The sequence below is a fragment of the Salvelinus namaycush genome, chromosome 25, assembly GCF_016432855.1.
Source record: "Salvelinus namaycush isolate Seneca chromosome 25, SaNama_1.0, whole genome shotgun sequence".
NCBI classification, from domain to species: domain Eukaryota; kingdom Metazoa; phylum Chordata; class Actinopteri; order Salmoniformes; family Salmonidae; genus Salvelinus; species Salvelinus namaycush.
The window spans coordinates 15,268,257-15,289,264 of record NC_052331.1 but is presented as its reverse complement, the minus strand read 5'-3'; the positions used below and the strand labels follow the sequence as shown (position 1 = coordinate 15,289,264).

Sequence of the window (21,008 nt, the reverse complement as noted above, 5' to 3'; positions counted from 1 at the left end):
ACACGCCTTCAAATTTGTGGATTCTGCTATTTCAACCACACCTGTTGCTGACAGGTGTATAAAATCAAGCACACAGCCATGCAATCTCCATAGACAAACATTGGCAGTAGAATGGCCTTACTGAAGACCTCAGTGACTTTCAACGTGGAACCGTCATAGGATGCCACCTTTTCAACAAGTCAGTTTGTCAAAGTTCTGCCCTGCTAGAGCTTCCCCGGTCAACTGTAAGTGGAAACATCAAGGAGCAACAATGGCTCAGCTGCAAAGTGGTAGGCCTCACAAGCTCACAGAACGGGACTGCCGAGTGCTGAAGCGTGTATGTAAAAATCATCTGTCCCTTGGTTGCAACACTACCGTGTCCCAAACTACCTCTGGAAGCAACATCAGCACAATAACTGCTTGTCGGGAGCTTCATAGTGCCAACTGTGTGGAGGAGGAATGATGGTCTGGGGCTGTTTTTCATGGTTTGGGCTAGGCCCCTTAGTTCCAGTGATGGGAAATCTTAATGCTACAGCATACAATGACATTCTAGACGATTCTGTGCTTACAACTTTGTGGCAACAGTTTGGAGAAAGCCCTTTCCTATATCAGCATGACATTGGCCCCGTGCACAAAGCGAGGTCCATAACTGGTTTGTTGAGATCGGTGTGGAAGGACCTTCCCCAGAACATTTGGAATGAATTGGAACGCCGAGCCAGGCTTAATCGCAGTTACCCCGGTACTTGGAAAAAACGGTCCTTAAAAAAAAAACATTTCATTAAATAACAAAATAAGTGTACATTGTAGCCACTTATTTTCTTTCATAGTTTGTTTGCCTAAGCAACTTTCCCTCCTACAGCCCCACATTTTTCTCAAAGTCGAGAGAGATGCCACCCTGTGGCTGAAGCACTGACTACATCTTGGTTCTGTTCTTTAATTCCATAGATTTATGGTTCTGGGGGTTCGAATTACAGCCCACTCTTGGGGAACTCAGTAGACTAGAGCTCAGTAGACTCCTCGAGGACCCCCAGCCCATCCATGTATTTAAACTATTCAAGAGCTGGCACACCTAATTCAATTTGTCAACCAGTTATCAAGCTGTTGATTAAGTGAAAAAAGTTAGCTAGTTCAGGCAACAACAGAATTGTGAAACGGCCAAGGGTCCGGAGATTGCTGGAGATTGCATCATTGCTGCAGGGAAGGGACTTTAACACTAGATGGTGCCAGTCAACCAGTAACTTAATGGGAGTGTCAAAGTAAAAGGACACATGAAATCTGCCATATATATTATGCCTACCTCCTCAAAACCTCCCTCCAGCTGGATGTGCTTCAGCTCCCAGAAGCAGCGCATGGTCTCCACTCTCTCCAGGTAGTAGAAGAACGCCAGCTTGGCTATGTTGTTCTGGCTGTCAGTGCGCTGGCGGCCCACCTTCAGCTTGGCCACCTTGGCTGGGGGAGACACCCAACCATGGTGGGTATTCTCTGTCCTCTGCAGGGGGACCTCTGGTGCCTGTCTCTCATGGCTGCTGGGCCTCTTGTCTGAGCTGAAGAGAGATCAAATATAGACAGTCAGAAATGCATGTAGTTGCATCAGAATATGTTGCTCCTGACAAGAGATGTTGATATACATTTGGATAATGGGAAAAATAAGAGTTGATTTACTTCACCTGTTCCACATTGCATCTAGCCCAGAATCCCACTATCTGCAGAGCTATAAACAACAAATCCCATAATCATGCTAAAAAAATGTGACACACCTAAACTGAAGACACAAGCGGCTCACATGTTGCAAGTGAACTCAAGAAATATGAAATGAGATTGTAAAAAATGACACCTGCAATAATAAATGTAAAAGAGAACACTTTGCATCTACCTCAGAAAAGATACATTCATTTTGAGTGTAGAATCTCAATCTGATCCAATGATGCCATTTGAGAGAGAGATTTTTCTCATAATTCTACTATTAGAATGGGGTATCTGGTATTATACCACACAACTAACCAAGCCAACTCCTTAGATTGATGTTGAACGTTAATGGCCATTATCTCCTTTCACAGCTCAACACCATTGTGTGACAGTGCCCACACACCATTGTAATAATAATACTCGCTCTTTTGGATCACGGTTTGTGTTGTACTAAGTGTTACGTTATCTGGGACAAAGAACAACATATTTACCACTGACCAGTACATATTGACTAAAACATATTTGATCCAAAATAATTTTTTCTTACAGCATGCCATGATTGTTTTAATATTCATACAAAGTTGAACAAACTACAGTAGTAATAATATAGTATCACTCTGATAACAACTGATAATTAGGATATTTATTGTTCATATCTACATTTTGTGTAGTATAATATGATAGCTCTTCATTGTGGCACAGAACTACGCTTTATTCCTGTCTGTGTAAATCCTGATAACAAGTAACGGGTAGTTAGAGCAGGGCCGACCCTCTACACCCTGCTAGGCTAAAGAGGTGCTAAGATGAAAAACATAGACATCATAGCATGCATGAGATAGCTTTGTCCTTTAACCATGTACCCTATAATGCTTTTACACAGCGACATTACAAACCAATGTACAATGAGGGATAGTGCCAATGGTATTTCATTTGCAGGTAATTTAAAGCACTATGACTTACCATTCATATTGAGTCACTTTTTGGGTGCTCAGCACTTCTTTTCCTCCCATGTCTCTCTTTTTTTTTATCTCTCTGTCTCCGTCTCTTGTTGTCTGTCTGTATGTAGGATACATTCCTCCATCATATGGAGTGTGGGACAGGGACTCTGATGGGGGCAACCACGGAGAACACTTTGTTACAGGTGAACGCAGCTCTGCTGAGCAGGTGCAGGGTCCTGGTTCTGGACAAGCTGTCTGTGGAGGCGCTGGGGATCAGCGTACTGGAGAAGATCTCGGTGAACTCATGGATCAAGACGAGTTAGACTCAGCCGAGCTCGGATCAGAGTAAGTAGATAATGCCGTCTCCTCCGGGAATGCGTCCCTTGTTATCACTGAGCTTGCCGGATTTCTCGGGGACATGTCATCTAGAAGTCTCAGATTACTGAAACCTGATTGGTCGAGTGTGAGGTCCTCTCGCTCCTCTGTGCCCTATAGGCAGACAGTCCTGGCAGTTCTCTCGACAGTGATGGAGGAGTGTGTGTGTGTGTGTGTGTGTGTGTGTGTGTGTGTGTGTGTGTGTGTGTGTGTGTGTGTGTGTGTGTGTGTGTGTGTGTGTGTGTGTGTGTGTGTGTGTGTGTGTGTGTGTGTGTGTGTGTGTGTGTGTGTGGCCTAGCCTGTTTAAGTGAGACAGCTATCAACTGCTGTCAGCAGATGAGGGCTCAGTTTTAACAGTCTGCTAGATATATGGCAGGGAGTATTCATGGTCAACATGGGTGTTAGTGAGTGGTGGAGGTGATTGAGCTAGTTGTTATATTAGTGTTTAAAGATGGTGGTGCTGGTGCAGTAAGGGTGAGAAGCCATGGAGTGAAATGCTCTTTGGTTGTGTACAGATCTCTATGCTCAGGTGGACCAACCTTCTCTATTGCATCTCATCGTTACATCTTACCCTGTTTAGAAGCCAGACGAGTTCCCTTAGTACATGTTCCTTTGTACAGTACGTGCCCTCCCTTATTACCCTCCTGACCCCTTCTCATTTGATCGGCCCCCCTTTTCTAAAAGTCATTAATATAATTAAAAGGATGGTAGGAAATGTAATGAGCTGTTAGGGTCACAAAGCAATGGAATGCAGTTCAGATGTCAAGTGGATTGAATGTAAACAGTATAGGTTATTTATCTAACCTCATATACAATGAGTGTACAAAACATTACGAATGCCTTCCTAATATTGAGTTGCACCCCCTTTTGCCCTCAGAACATCCTCAATTCATCAGGGCATGGACTCTACAAGGTGTTGAAAGCGTTCCACAGGGATGCTGGCCCATGTTGACTCCAATGCTTCCCACAGTTGTGTCAAGTTGGCTGGATGTCCTTTGGGTGGTGGACCATTCTTGATAGACACGGGAAACTGTTAAGTGTTAAAAACCCACACACACTCAAATCAGTGTACCTGGCACCTACTACCATACCCCATTCAAAGGCACTTGAATCTTTTGTCTTGCCCATTCACCCTCTGAGTGGCACACATACAACATCCATGTCTCAATTGTCTCAAGGCTTAATAATCCTTCTTTAACCTGTCTCCTCCCGTTAATCTACATGGATTGAAGTGACATCAATAAGGGATCATAGCTTGGATTTACCTGGTCAGTATACCTGGTCATGGAAAGAGCAGGTGTTCCTAATGTTTGAACACTCAGTGTAGATGGATTGTTTAATTTAGGCACATAAATCAGAATCAGAAAACTCAAACCTCAAATTATTTTTAATTAAATAGAAGAACTGCATACATCAACTTGAAAGATGATTGCACAAGTAGACTCTGATAGATGCCAAAAGAGATGGATAGATGTTGCTATCTGAGCCCTTATTCCTGGAGGTAAGGGAATAAATACTCTGACATTCTCTTCAAAAATGATGTGTTTTTCAAATGGCAAGTCCCTGGCCTGGTGGGTTAAGTGTGAGTTCATGTGGGTCAGTATTAAAGGGGTCGGTATTGGTGACGAGAAGTCGACATGTCCGGACTCACTTGGAGCTGATGGAGTGTGTGTGCATCATTCCCGGGACCAGGAGTTGTTTTCAACACTCCCCGCTCATTCTCATGGTGTCACCGTCGACTCAACACTGTCAGCTCAACACTGTCCTGTATGTCTGTCGTCTCACCTGACACACAGGCAAGAAGAACAATCAGTTCAAGGCTAACTTCTCTCCAGCTTTTACAATGACATTATCACCCATGCCTATTAAAGATGCTCCCCTGTACCGGTGTCAAGTGGAAATCTGACTCCTGCTGACTCCATGAAGTTGTTTTTGGTAAGGGGGTTGAAATTGTATTTGTCACCTTAGTGGCCAAGTGGAACACATCTCTGTTGTGTACTTGTGTTAAAGACAGGTATATTTGAGATAACAGAGAATACCTTAAATGGCTTTGAAATTTGCATAGTTGACTAATTTGCCTTTAAAGGGATACTTTTGGATTTTGCCAACTCATTTTCCCTTTATCTACTTCCCCAGAGTCAGATGAACTTGTGGATGACATTTCTATGTCTCTGTGTCCAGTATGAAGGAAATTAGAGGTAGTTTCACGAGCTAATAGTAACTACCATTAGAGTAATGACTGGAATTAGAGGACTGGCCACCCCTCATAGCCTGGTTCCTCTCTAGGTTTCTTCCTAGGTTTTGGCCTTTCTAGGGAGTTTTTCCTAGCCACCGTGCTTCTACACCTGCATTGCTTGCTGTTTGGGGTTTTAGGCTGGGTTTCTGTACAGCACTTCGAGATATTAGCTGATGTACGAAGGGCTATATAAAATAAACTTGATTTGATTTGATTTGGAAGTCTATACAGTAAGTATCTCCGAGCATGCTAGCAGTTCCACGAGTTCATCTGACTATGGGGATGTAGATAAAGGGCATCATTGCCAAAATCCTTAAGTGCCCCTTTAAAGGTACTTTATCTAGGTCAAATTGTTCATTTGAGCAATATGAGATGGAAGGGAGATCCATGCAATAATGGCTCTATATAATACTGTACGCTTTCTTGAATTTGTTCTGGATTTGGGGACTATAATTTAATGTGTTACTGTTTCCATGTTTTGTAAACCAAAGGTCTATATTGAGAAGAAGGCTCTGGACACCATAGCCCTCCTGTGTGACGGCGACGCCCGGGCGGGGCTCAACAGGCTCCAGTTGGCCGTCCAGGCCCGGGTGGGTGCGGCCCGTCCTGGCCAATCAGCACCCGGCAGCGCCCCTCCTCGAGACATCATGCCTTAGGAGGAGCATGTGAAGGAGGGCCTTCAGAAGTCCCACATCCTCTATGTCTACGCAAAGCAGGTGAGTCCAATGGTTCAATTGGAAAAAAAAGTATAACTAGTCGCATAGCTATTGTATTATCCAGGTGCATGGAAAACAACTGTACACTAAATTGAAATTCCAGAACACTGATGAGCTTGATGCTCCGCAATGGTTCAAGCGTAACATTAGAATACATTATATTCTATTGATTCATCTGCGAGTCAGTGGACATGGACTTTTTAGGTTGTACTGTACTGCACTGCTCCTCACTGGAATGACACAGACATTTAGATGACAAATGATGCTGGCATGATGTTGTCAAATGATGTGGCGACATCCTGTCTGGTTGGCTTCACAGCAGCTGCCCAGAAAGAATGACCCAAGCAGTCTGTCTCTCAGCCCATGGGAATGGATAGCAGAATAAACCTGTGAATAGTTTAGTTGTGTTTCAGAGGTCTCTGGTGGTATGGTGAATGTGCTGTTGTGTCCATAGAAGTAACGTTCCCTTCGCTCTGATTCTAAGAGATGCCGTCAGATCCAGCCAAGGAACACAGTGCGTTCTAACACGTACAGTATACTCTTTCAATATGCCCTGCATTAGCTGAATCAGGCCAGGCCAAGTGGCTGGCGCTAATTAGGTTAAAGTCCTCACACAGTGACTGTATCAGTGATGTCAATGTGGTGTCAGCCTGTTAGGCGCTATGGTGCCAACTGCCCTTTATTGGTGCTTTAGAAGCAGGGGCTGATTGATGTCACTGTCATCTTCCTGGAATCAATGAATAACCAGAATATCTTAGTCAGACACTTAGGAAATTAGTAGATTCTTTGGATGGTCATTAGGGCTGGGAATTGCCAGGGATCTCACAAGACAAAATTATTATGATACTTTGGTGCCGATGTGATATGTATTGCGATTCTCACAATTCTATACAGTATGTATTGCGATTTGATACTGCGATTTTATTGCGATTTGATGTTCCAAATATATTGCTCACTCTGCTGCAGAGAGACGAGAGCGCAAGAGAAAATCTGTTTTGATCAGTCATGGAATAAAAGTGCTGAAAACATTTTGCAATGTGCAAAGCTGTCATCAAGGCAAAGGGTGGCGACTTTGAAGAATCTCAAATATAACATATATTTTGATTTGTTTAACACTTTTTTGGTTACTACATGATTCCATATGTGTTATTTCATAATTTTGATGTCTTCACTATTATTCTACAATGTAGAAAATAGTGAAAATAAAGAAAAACTCTTGAATGAATAGGTGTGTCCAAACTTTTGACTGGTACTGTATATAAAATATTTTTTTACAAATTGATACTTGGAGACAATATTGTGATATGTAATTGTATCAATTTTTCCCCCCATCGCTAGTGGTCATAGACTATAGTATATGGTACCCGCCATTACTCTTATATTATATGCATTAGTGTCTGCAAAGGGAACGTGAGGGGACTTGATCCTTTAAAGCTCTGGTTCTCAGCTTTACTTTTTCTGTCAACCTCAGTTGAGGATGGATATGGGGTCGGATGACCATTCCCACTGTCTGTTCTCAATATTCCTAGTATTTTATTTCTCAGTGCATAACACCCTGTCATGATTTCACTAGTAAGTCAATCCAACACTACAAACAAGCCATACAACAAGAAAGGATCATTGAGTTTTGGAGGGAATCCTGATGACTGCTGCTGCTGCCAACCCACCACCAGAGACAGAGGGATGTCCCTGTCTGCCATGCACCATAACAAGTGTTTTCCAGCTGGCATGGGAGTTTATTATCAGAGCCCCTGACATCCATCATCCTCCATGGCCTGGTGGATATTACAAAATGCCTCCAGGAGGACAAAGCCCTATCCAAAATAGCTGTGTCAACACACTAATGCCTCATGATTTGGGCTTGGATATGGAGGGTTGGAGAGGCAGGGGAGTCATCCATCTTGGACAGAGGGGAGAGAGGGACACCCTGAGTGACAAATGAGACAGCGTTGTTCCAGATTAGAGGACGGCCGTCTCATAATGGGATTTTGTCACGGCATGGGGCCGACTGGAAGCAGGGGATAGACCCTCACTTGCTTGCAGGGCTGGGGTCAATTCCATTGAAATTCCAGTGAATTCAGGAAGTACAGGTAACTGACAAAATAAAGGAAACACTTGAGTAGATGAGAGATACAAAGTATTTTGAAAGCAGGTGCTTCCACACAGGTGTGGTTCCTGAGTTAATTAAGCAATTAACATCCCATCATGCTTAGGCTCATATACAGTATAACAATGCCCAATTGCACATCATTTTGTAAACCATGGCTATAAGAAGAGATCTGTGACTTTGAAAGAGAGGTCTCAAAGGCACATAGGGGGTTTAAAGGGTGTGTGTGCGTGTGTGTGTCTGTGTGTGCGTGTGTCTCAGTCACCAGATCTCAACCCAATTGAACACTTATGGGAGATTATGGAGCGGTAACTGAGACAGCATTTTCCACCAGAATCAGCAAAACACCAAATGATGGAATTTCTCATGGAATAATGGTTTTGCATCCCTGTACATTGAAATTCCAATTATCTTTAATGCTTTGAAATTGAAATTGTAATTTGGCTTACTTTCTGAACTGACTGGAATTGAAATAGACCCCACACCTGCTAACCTGGTCCCAGACCTGTTTTGTGTTGTCTTGCCAACTTATATGGTCATTGTCACAGCATAAAATGTTGATAAGGCAGGAAAAACCGATCAGGGACTAGGCTAGAACGTCACCACAACGGTGAGTTCATTAGGCTCGGGGTGCTGGGGTACTGACTGAGGTCCTCAAAAGAATCCAGATCTTAAATTAGCCTATGGAGTTAAAAGAGCTAGACTTTCCTCGGAAGGCTCCCCGGAAAGTATTTAAATATCTTAGCTTTACAACAGGAACACAAATATAACCTAGACCCAGCTCTGCAGCAGCATGACTTTTATCTCAAGACTTGCTGTCACGCCCTGACCTTAGTTATCTTTGTTTTCTTTATTATTTTGGTTAGGTCAGGGTGTGACATGTGTTTTGACTTGTCTAGGGGTTTTGTATGTTTATGGGGTGTTTACTAGTCTAGGTGTTTGTATGTCTATGGTTGCCTAGATTGGTTCTCAATTAGAGGCAGCTGTTTATCGTTGTCTCTGATTGGGAACCATATTTAGGCAGCCATATTCCGTGGGTTATTGTCTATATGTAAGTTGCCTGTGTCTGCACTTGTTTAATATATAGCTTCACGGTTGTTGTTTTGCATAGTTTGTTTAAGTGTTCTTCGTTTCGTTAAATAAATAGAAGAATGTAATCTTATCACGCTGCGTCTTGGTCCTCCTCTCTTCATCCAAACGACGAACGTGACACTTGCAAGACAATGCAGGATGGATGTTTTTACCAGCTATAGCCCTAATGGTAAATGTAGTGTATTGAAAGTTTTGTCATGACAAAAACATGGCTGAAATTCATTCATGTCATTGTATGTAGACCTACGTAGATCACTATTCTCTTATGTGAACACAATCGGATACTGCTTTATTAAGTGTTGTTAGCGTGAAGGATATTTAAATTAAGCAATTTTAAATATGAAACTTAAAACAAGCGACTTTGGTCAACCAAGCTTTTGTCTGGATTTGTTTTGCAGTTTGGCATTTACTGGGATGACTCATGCACTGAAGGCAGCTCTGCAGGGCAGTCATTAGCTGACATAGCAACAAAGTCATACAATCTGATTTTAAACCTAACCTTGACCGCAATGCTAACCTTATGCCTAACCCTAACCTTAAATTAAGATGAAAAATTACATTTTTGTTTTCATACATTTTTCCCGATATTACTCAAATTTTGACTTTGCAGCTGGCAGACCGAGTAGAAATCGCTCTTCCTCCAGGACAAGATTCATTCCAATAAACACCAACCTGCGTTTGTTTGTAAGCCATCTACAGTTAGCCAGTAACCTCTGTTTATCGCTCTTTGCCTTGGAAAGCCGCCAGTGAAGCTCTGGACAATTTAGGCCTCATGTCACAATGAGTACAGGCTAACTCTGTATTTCAGATGGATGAAGTATGGGTGTGGATTGAAGGGGGATGGATGGAAAACAGTAGGGACAGCTTGGCAACACACACACCCCTCACATGGATCACAAGGGAACAAACCTGGGTTCAAACAGTAATTGTTTTCTTTCAGATACTTTGACTGTCTGGAGAGTTTGTATTTGTAGAACTATTCCATCGGCTCCATTGCGCCAAGAAAACTCAAATAATGCGCTGCTTTCAAAGAAAATGAATACTATTTGAACCAAGGTCCACTAGGCCAGGGAGAAACATAAGACTAAAAGACATTAACATCCCTTCCACTGGCCCTTTCATGAGATTCAGCTGTTGGTCAGTCAGGAGCAGGGCAGAGATTTACTGTACCCTGCTTCTCTATAGGGCTTTACCAGGGGTGATGAAATTTCCCCACTGCTTGACTAATGAAACGGATATGTGTGTGACGACGTCGGGAATTGGCCTAGGGGGTTTAGTGTCACAAAAAAATGGTGATGACATGCCACCTTGACAATGATCTGTCCAAAGATATAGAATGATCTGTCCATAGAATAATTTTGCTATTTGATTTTGAATTGTAAGACCCCTTGACGTAAGTGTATATACAATGAGCTCCAACAGTATTGGGACAGGGACATTATTTGTTGTTGTTTTGGCTCTGTACTCCAGCACTTTGGATTTGAAATGATACAATGACTATGTTGTTAAAGTGCAGACTGTCAGCTTCAATTTGAGGGTATTTTTATCCATATCGGGTGAACCATGTAGAAATTACTGCACTTTTTGTACATATTCCCGCCATTTTACGAGACCAAAAGTATTGGGACAAATTAACTTATATGTGTATTAAAGTAGTCAAAAGTTAGATATTTTGGTCCCATATTCATTTGTAGCACGCATTGACTACATCAAGCTTGTGACTACAAATTTGTTGGATGCATTTGTTGGATGCATTTGCTGTTTCAATCAATCAATCAAGTTTGTTGTTGTTTGTTGTTGTTTGTTTTGGTTGTTTCAGATTATTTGGTGCCCAATATAAATAAATGGTAAATAATGTATTGTGTCATTTGGAGACAATTTTATTAAGAATAGAATATGTTTCTAAACACTCTAAACACTCCTACATTAATGTGGATGCTACCATGATTTCGGATAGTACTGAATGAATCGTGAATAATGATGAGTGAGAAGGCATAAATATAATACTTTGAAAAAATGCTAACCTCCCCTGTTAATGTAATGGTGAGAAGTTAGCATGTCTTGGGGGTATGATATTTGTGCGTCTGTAACTTTCTCACTCATCATTATTCACGATTCATTAAGGATTATCCGTAATCATGGTAGCAACCACATTAATGTAAAAGTATAAGATGAGGATGTGCTTTTAAAAAGGCAAGGGGAAATGGAGAACGTCTCACTTTTGCCGTCACAAGCCAAGTTGGTCAAGAACTACTGCAGTTATCCTTTACCATCATCCCAGGGATCATCCCAGGGATCATCCCAGGGAACACTTACTTTGGCCTGTGGCAGCTGTATGCTGTGCTCTGTGTCAGAGTAACCTACTTTCTTATTTTCCTTTGGTCTGCACCTCGTCTAAGTTTTTATGTGTGTGTCTCCAGCTCATACAGACAGTTGTTCTGTGCCTGTCAGCAGTCAACTCTTACTACTCAAACAGGTATAGACCAGGTTATGGGATGTTCTGACTGGACGGTATGGCAGATTGGCTCTGCCCTTCCTCAAGCTGTATCTCTCCCAGGCCTGCCACTTCATCAGGATGCCAGAGTGTGAGGTGCGAGAGCAGTCAGAACATGTGACCAAGGGAAACCAAGAGTTGTCCTTACATCTGCCTCTGTTAGATATCAACTCTTAATTATGTTGTGGATACAATAAAGAGAGAGGTTAGATTTTACCTGAGGAACTCCTTATTTTCCTACCCTGGTATCCGGTATACCTTTTAATATTGTGCCATATCACAACACTAATAAAGTTAATTCTCTCTCTACTCCCTTATTTTCTTCCCTCGCTCCTTCTCTCGCTCCCTCAGGTTATCCTGGCTTAGTGTGTAGTGTACCTGGCCAGGGCTCCCAAGTTAGTAGAGCTTTACAAGGCGTATGGTAACGTGAAGCCCAGTCTGAGGAACTGCCATCTGTTCCCCTGCACCTCTGGAACACCCCATGCTGATGAAGGACCTGGGCTACTCCAAGGGGTCCAAGTACAACCCTGCCTTCGGCTCCAGGACATTAACTACTTCATCTGGAACCCCTCTGGCCCATAACCTCTTACCTTTGAGGTTGACCCATAACTAGGGCTGTGGTGGTCAGCCGGTGATTGTCAGGAAAATAACAGTCGGTCTCACAGTAATTGACCGGTAATTAACATAAACACATTTAGCATCTCCTGGCATCCACACAGTGGCTTGTAGGCTATCCATGTAATATAGCCTACACCATCACAATACATCCATTATTTATTTTAGACAGGTCTAAAGAAGCATGATATGAAGAAAATGTAGTCTATTTCAGAAGAAAAGAACAGCATACTCTGAGTTGTCCTTATGTTAGGTCATGATGTGGCTATGCCAAATGGCGGTGGGCTACACTAGTTCATTTAGCAGACAAGATTTGCTTAGAATTCTGTGGAATGATTTTATAGTATGAAGAATACAATTGAACAAAGCTGAATAAAATATAAATATTTTCTCCAAATGATTTGAGGGAGTGTACACATGCAGCTATTCTGTGTTGAGCAGTTAACAAAGAAACATGTACTCCTATGCACTTAATATAGAGTTACTTTAGTTGTTCTACAAACATTGGGCTATATGTTTTATTTGTAGTACATTCTAAGGCTGCATGATGCAACTAATGATGATTTGAAAAAAGTCGCTTGAAGGCATGAACTCTGCTTTGTTTTTTTGCGCAGGCTGTACACACTTCATTAGTCTCTCATTCAAAATGTAATGCCTTGAATTTCACGGCGGCATCCCCTTTGTGGCCGTAATGCACCCTAAAAAAATCCATGCCTTTTGCGGCCAGGGGTCGTTGTGCCCTTCTCTCTGAGTGCTGTGCAATCTTAACCGCATCTCACTCACATGGCTCTACATCAGGTGATTGGGTCTTTCACACAGGCTACAAGTGAAGACAGACACATCAGGGACACAATTGCAATCATCCTTATCCAATGCTGAGGTGCATATTGAAGATATTGGAAGAACTGTCCACATTTACTTTTCGTCAGCCAACAAGATGAGTAGGCCTAACGAACAGCAAAAGCACTAGCCTATGTCAATCTACTATCCCCCATAGTACAAAAATCGACCGATTCTATTCTGTGCAAGAAATAAATATTCCAAACATAGTCTGGGACAGTTAACCCTCGCAGGGCTGCTGGCCCAGACGGCATCCCTGCCGCGTCCTTAAAGCATGCGCAGACCAGATGGCTGGTGTGTTTACGGACATATTCAATCGCTCCCTGTCCCAGTCTGTTGTCCCCACATGCTTCAAGATGGCTACCATTGTTCCTGTACCCAAGAAGGCAAAGATAACTGAACTAAATGACTACAGCCCCGTAGCACTCACTTCTGTTATCATGAAGTGCTTTCAGAGACTAGTCAAGGATCATTTCACCTTACCGGCCACCCTAGACCCACTTCAGTTTGCATACCTCCCCAACAGGTCCACAGACGACGCAATCACCATCACACTGCAGACTGTCCTATCCTATCTGGACAGGTATCTTCGACAAGCGGACCGTCGCCGGACCCCAACTCCCCGCTACCGCATTGGGCAGAGGGTACGGCTTTCCACTCGGGATCTGCCCCTTCGGGTAGAGTCCCGCAAGCTGTCTCCCCGGTTCATTGGTCCTTTTCCCATCTCCAGAGTCCTGAGTTCCACTGCTGTCCGTCTTGTGTTACCCCGTACCCTCCATATTCACCCTATCTTCCATGTGTCTAGGATAAAGCCTGTGTCTCACTGTCTTTTGTCTTCTGTCTCCAGGCCCATCTCTCCCCCCGGGTTGTCAGTGGCCAGCCAGTGTATACGGTGAGACCCCTCCTGAAGGTTTGATGACGGGGCAGGGGTTTTCAGTACCTGGTTGACTAGGAGGGTTATGGCCCGGAGGAGAGGTGCTGGGTTCCTGCTAAAGACATCTTGGATCTGGCCCTCATCGCCGATTTCCACCGCCGACACCCCGGTCAGCCTGGGATGTGCCCAGGTAGAACGCCAGGTGGCGTCCCTGGGGAGGGGGATACTGTCACGCTCTGATCTGTTTCATCTGTCCTTCTGATTGTCTCCACCCCCCCAGGTGTCTCTTATTTACCCCAGTGTATTTATCCCTGTGTTTCCTGTCTGTCTGTGCCAGTTCATCTTGTATGTTTCCAAGTCAACCAGCGTTTTTCCCGTTCTCCTGCTTTTTTCATTCTCCTTTTTCTAGTCCTCCCAGTTTTGACCCTTGCCTGTTTCTGGACTTTGTACCCGCCTGCCTGACCATTCTGCCTGCCTTGACTACGAGCCTGTCTGCCACTCTGTACCTCCTGGACTCTGATCTGGTTTTGACCTTTTTGCCTGTCTACGACCATTCTCTTGCCTACCCCTTTGGATTATAAACATTGTAAGACTCCAACCATCTGCCTCCTGTGTCTGCATTTGGGTCTCGCCTTGTGCCTTGATAGTACGAACTGGCCATGACAGACCCAGCAGACTTGGACCAGCTCTACCAAGCTGTCTCCCTGCAGGGAGCCACCATTGGGAGACATCAGGAGTTGCTACATGGCCTTTTGGAAGGGCTCAGTTCCTTGACGGAACGCCACGACCATGGGTTGAAGGCTATTATGGAGCAAATCAGGGAGTTAGCTCAGAGACTGTCTGCCACCTCTGAAAAACCTCAATCAACCAGTATTTTTTTCCCTATCTGTGGTGAGTTTGTACAGCCTATCCCGGCTCCACGTGAACCCCGCTTACCTCCTCCAGAGAGATATTCGGAGAATCCTGGTACCTGCCGGGGTTTTCTTTCTCAGTGCTCGCTTATTTTTGAGCTACAGCCCTCTTCATTTTCTACAGACCGATCGAAGATAGCGTATATAATTACACTAATGTCGGGAACGGCGCTCTCCTGGGCTACGGCAGTTTGGGAACAACAATCTACCATTTGCGGTCATTTGGAGGAATTCATGGCAGAGGTGAGAAAAGTTTTTGAGTCTCCGGCATCTGGGAGAAAGGCGGTCAGCAAACTGCTTGACTTATGTCAAAACTCCGTAGTGTGGCAAACTACGCGGTGGACTTTCGCGCGGTGGACTTTCGCACGTTGGCCGCCGAGAGTGCCTGGAATCCGGAGTCTCTTTTCGATACTTTCTGCACGGATTATCTGAGGAGGTAAAGGATGAGCTAGCTGCTCGGGAACTGCCAGTGGACCTCGACTCTTATCGCCTTAACCATTAAAATTGATGGACCCTAAAGGAACACAAAAGTGAGAGGCGGTTTGGTCTTGGGCACACTCGTGCACCCGATATGCCACGTTCACCTCCTATGGAATCCGGAAGTTTCTGAAGGCAGCTTTTACGAGAGGAGTCGAAGTCACCCGAGCTCTCTCGTGAATCTACGACGGGTGAGTTGGATACTCCTGCGCCTATGCAGTTGGGAAGAACTAGACTATCAGTTTGGGAGCGCTCACGGAGGATGAATAATAACTGTTGACTGTACTGTGGAGGGGCAGGGCATTTTATAGCTACCTGCCCTTGAAACCCTTGTCTCTAGTGGGTACCAGTACTATGATGAGTCAGACAGGGAGTTCCCTGATTCCCATCATCCGCACACCCCTTTTTGCTCTTGTGCTGTGGGGAGACCAATCTAAGTATCTCCGAGTGCTCATTGACTCTGGGGCTGATGAAAGTTTAATGGATGCCTCTATAGTTTCGGAGCTTGGTATTCCCACTCAGCCTCTCTCTGTGCCCATGGATGCTAGGGCACTGGACGGCCGCTCTATAGGGGAAGTCACCCATAGTACTGTGCCCGTTCAATTACGGGTTTCTGGTAACCACAGTGAGACCATACTGTTCCTCCTCATTGCATCTCCCCATGTTCCAGTCGTTTTGGGATTTTCCTGGCTACAAAACACAATCCTGTGATTGACTGGACCACAAGCTCCATCCTGGGTTGGAGTCCTTTTTGCCATTCCATTGCCTTCAAGCAGCACAGCCTTCCCCAAGTCGTGCTCCTCAGGATGTTAGCTAGACTGTGGATGTCTCTGCTTTCACCACAGAATACCATGACCTCCTGGAAGTGTTCAGTAAGGCACGTGCTACTTCCCTTCCCCCGCACCGTCCTTATGATTGTGCCATTGATCTTCTCCCAGGCACCACATCACCTCGAGGTTGATTGTATTCTCTGTCTGGACCAGAGACCAAAGCTATGGAGGAGTACATACAGGAGTCTCCGGCCACTGGGGCCGGCCGTCCTTCTGCATCTCCTGCCGGCGCTGGGTTTTTCTTTGTGGAGAAGAAGGACAAGACCCCGTGCATTGACTACCGGGGACTTAACGATATCACTGTCAAAAATCGTTACCCCCTACCTCTCCTCTCCTCAGCATTTGAACCTCTCCAGGGGGCTACCATGTTTTCCAAGTTTGACCGTCGGAATGCCTACCACCTGGTTCGGATACGCAAGGGGGATGTGTGGAAGACAGCCTTCAACACAGCCAGTGGACATTATGAGTACCAGGTCATGCCATTTGGATAATGCCACTTTAATAATGTTTACATATCTTACATTACTCATATCACAAGCATATACTGTATTTTATATAATCTATTGCACCTTCGCCATATCTCATCCATACTTACATGTACATATTCTCATTCACCCCTTTAGATTTGTGTGTGTTAGGTAGTTGTTGGGGAATTGTTAGATTACTTGTTTAGATATTACTGTTAGATATTATTGTTAGATATTGCTGCACTGTCGGAACCAGAAGCACAAGCATTTCGCTACACTCACATTAACATCTGCTAACAATGTGTATGTGACAAATACAATTTGATTTGATTTGATTTGTGGGGTGCAATAGATCCCATATTAATAGAACCACTAGCAGCAATGTGGCTGACGCAACAGATCAGAACGTTTAGCTTAAAATGTTGATAAACTATTAGGCTATTTCTTCCCATTACAAGAGCAGCAGTGTGCACATGGTAGTAGGCTATAAGAGAATGTTCCATTAGCGGAAAACACCATTATCAAAAGTGACCGCAAATGCAATTATAAATGCAATGTTTGTATTATAAAGGTGCATTTTTATGGTGAAAATGATTTTCCCCAAACTTGAAACTCATGCGTTGCTTATGTATGCCATTAACACTCTAAACCGTTTGTAAAGCGGATTAATGTTGTAACGGTCGTCATAGTCGTTCTCCTCCTCAGACGAGGAGGAGCATGGATCGGACCAACACGCAGAGTGGGTAGTGCTCATGATAATTTATTAATTCGAAACTGAACACTAACATGAAACAAAATAACAAAATGAATACAACCGACAACAGTCCCGTGTGGCACGAATACAAACACGGAAACAAACACCCACAAAACACACGTGAAACCCCGGCTGCCTTAGTATGATTCTCAATCAGGGACAACGATTGACAGCTGCCTCTGATTGAGAATCATACCAGGCCGAACACAAAATCCCAACATAGAAAATCACACATAGACAAACCCACCCAACTCACGCCCTGACCAACTAAATAAATACAAGACAAAAGAAAACAGGTCAGGAACGTGACAAATGTGCTTCATTTTAAGAAGTTATTTGGCCACTTTGGTTGTGATTACAAACATTATCTACACATATAGGCCTATGGGAGAGGCTACATGAGGTGTGTGACTATTTTTTGAAAAAGACGCAAAAAAAGGGAGTTTCCTATGCTGGGCATAATTTACAAGTGATAATATATAGTTCACAAGTGATAGGCTATTCTTGATTTAATCTTGTCTTTACATATACTAAATAATGTATGTGTGAAATTTGTTTTTATTTAGAATGGACCATTATCACGCACCTGTCTCGAAACAGGGACAGCGTGAAAAAATATATGTCATCTATGCACTTAAATAGCGAATTGAGGACGCTTTTCCTGTGGTTGATTTTCATGCCAGCCAGGTAGGCTATACTCCTATTGTTAAGATAAACAATGTGCTTAATATTAGGAAAGTTGAGAAATAAATATAGTAGGCCTAGTCTATAGAAAGCTGATGGGATCCTCCTCTTTTTAGTAAAGGCCATCACTCTGTTTTCTCACGCAATTGAATAGCCTATAGAAATGTTGGGCAACATGAGCTCATGGGCTCTCATGAAGTGATTAGATTTTTGATTACGTTTACATTGATGTCAGAGTGATTAGAGGGACAATCGAGTTCTGAGTACAAGGCAGTTAGCAAGTTTGGTAGGCTACTAATGCCTTTCAGCTGCATCAGAGCTTGGAGAAGCCTAATTACCGTGACTAAACAGTCACGTGAAATTTGACTGCCTTCATGACTCATGAACGCCGGTGTGGGTGTAACACAGTCACCGCAACAGCCCTATCCATAACCTCTGGCATCTGTCAAGGTTACTGTGAGGGTTATTAGGCTGAAGCTTAAAAAAATTCTGACTAACCCTAACACGAATCAAACACTAATGACTAAGACCAATTTTGAGTTCAGTTTTATTTAAATTGTATTTATTTAACCTTTATTTAACCAGGAAGGGCTCATTGAGATTTAAAATATATTTTTCAAGAGCGTCCTGGCCAAGATAGGCAGCACCAAGTCATTACAAAAATTACAGACAGACAACATGAAAAACTACAAGTAATCTAGTAAAAACCATTGAATTCACAAGAGTATAACAAAATCAAAAACAGCAAATTAAAAACATTGACAGGTCAGGGAATCAGCCTCAAAATCCTTCATCAGTGATTTAAAAACACCAATCGGGACAAGTTCTTCCAGTTTAAAATTATTTTGTAAGGTGTTCCAAGACGATGGCGCAGAGTACATAAAAGCCCTTTTACCAAATTCAGTTCGGACATTTGGAACAGTTAGCAGGATAAAGTCCAGCGAACGAATAGAGTACCCACCACATTTCTGAACAATAAAAATGCCCAAATAAAAAGGTAGTAAACCCAAAATGGCTTTGTAAATAAAAGTATACCAGTGACTGAGCCTACGAGTGACTAGAGAAGGCCAGCCAACCCTGGTATACAAAGTGCAGTGCTGCGTAAGGGTTTTGCAGTTTAAAATAAATCTCAAAGTGCCATGGTAAAGAGTGTCAATTGATCTCAAACACTGAGCGGGAGCATTCATATATAAAATATCCCCATAGTCTAGTAAAGGCATAAATGTAGCTGATACTAGCCTCCTTCTGGCTTCAAAAGAAAAACAGGCCTTATTCCTAAAATAAAATCCCAATTTCAGCCTCAATTTTTTTGTAAGTTGTTGAATATGCAATTTAAAAGAGAGGCCGTCATCAATTAGAATTCCAAGATATTTATATGAGGTTACAACCTCAATCTCCTTGCCCTGACAGGTAGTAATAGGTGAAAGGTTCAGAGGTCTATTTCTTGCATTAGAAAACACCATTAGTTTAGTTTTGTCAGTATTGAGGATAAGCTTCAATTGACACAAGGTATGTTGAACAGTATAAAAAGCAGTTTGCAAGTTCTGGAAAGCTTTTGTAAGAGACGAGGCACAACAGTAAATAACAGTATCATCAGCATAAAAATGAAGTTGTGCATTTTGGACATTTTTTTGGACAGCATGATCAACTGATACAGCATGATCAACTGTATCAAAAGCCTTAGAGAGATCAATAAAAAGTGAGACACAGTGCTGTTTTTTGTCAAGGGCTTCAGTGATATCATTTAAAACCTTCATGGCTGCTGTAATTGTGCTATGCTTCTTCCTGAAGCCCGATTGGTACATTGATAAAATATAGTTAGTAAATAAAAACTATTTTAGCTGTTCACTTACAAGGGTTTCAAGTATTTTCACCAGGGGTGACAGCTTTGAGATTGGCCTATAATTATTTAAAAAAGTTGGATCTCCCCCTTTTAAAAGTGGTAGGACAAATGCTGATTTCCAGATCTTTGGAATTTCATTACATTCCAGGGTTAGATTGAACAGATATATACGTGGTTCAGTGATGTTATCACTTTGTTAAATAAATAAATATAATATTGTATTGTATATTGTTACCATTAAAACATTTTTTATTCTCTCACATAACAGTATGAGGATATATTTTGTCCAATATATAGAAAAAGAGGAACAGTAATTACCACATTTTATTATAATGTATTTAATCATCTAGTACTCTAGGTCATTATATGTAAGGTATACGGTTTTTCTTCAGTTTTGAGCCATTGTCTGCAAACAAAAGACAAATGACCTTAAAGTTAAAACCTCTTAGGGATCGGATCCCGTTAGCGGGATCAAAATCGACAACATCTAGTGAAGATTACAAAATTGTAATATTAAACATTTATGAACATACAAGTGTCTTACATCATTTAAAAGCATAACTTCTTGTTAATCCAACCGCGTTGTCAGATTTCAAAAAGGCTTTACGGCAAAAGCATACAATGCAATTATCTGAGGACAGCGCACCCACATCAAAATACTTTTCCAACCAGCACCGGCTTAACAAAAATCACAAATAGCGATAAAATAAATCACTTACCTTTGAAGATCTTCCTCTGTTTGCAATCCCAAGGGTCCCAGCTACCCAACAAATGTTTGTTTTGTTCGATAAAGTCCTTCTTTATATCCAAAAAGTCAGTTTAGTTTGTGCCATTGATTTCAGTAATCCACTCCTTCAACATGCATACAAAGGAATCCAAAAAGCTACCGGTAAACTTCGTCCAACCAAGTCAATCAATGTTTCTAATCAATCCTCAGTTACCCTAATATGTAAATAAACGATAATATTTCAGACGGAAAGAACGGTGTTCAATAGAAAAGGAAAATAACAAAGAGCACGCCAAAAGTCTCCCTGTCATGATGAAAACACCTTGGATAAACTACAACTACTTGTTTGTTTTTCAAGAAACA

At 42.6% G+C, this 21,008-nt stretch overlaps 1 pseudogene; it reads right to left on the bottom strand.

Annotated features, from left to right (window-relative positions):
• Window positions 1-7,770: 7,770 nt before the first annotated feature.
• The window catches only part of LOC120020669, a 38,517-nt pseudogene continuing 25,279 nt past the window's right edge, over window positions 7,771-21,008 (bottom strand).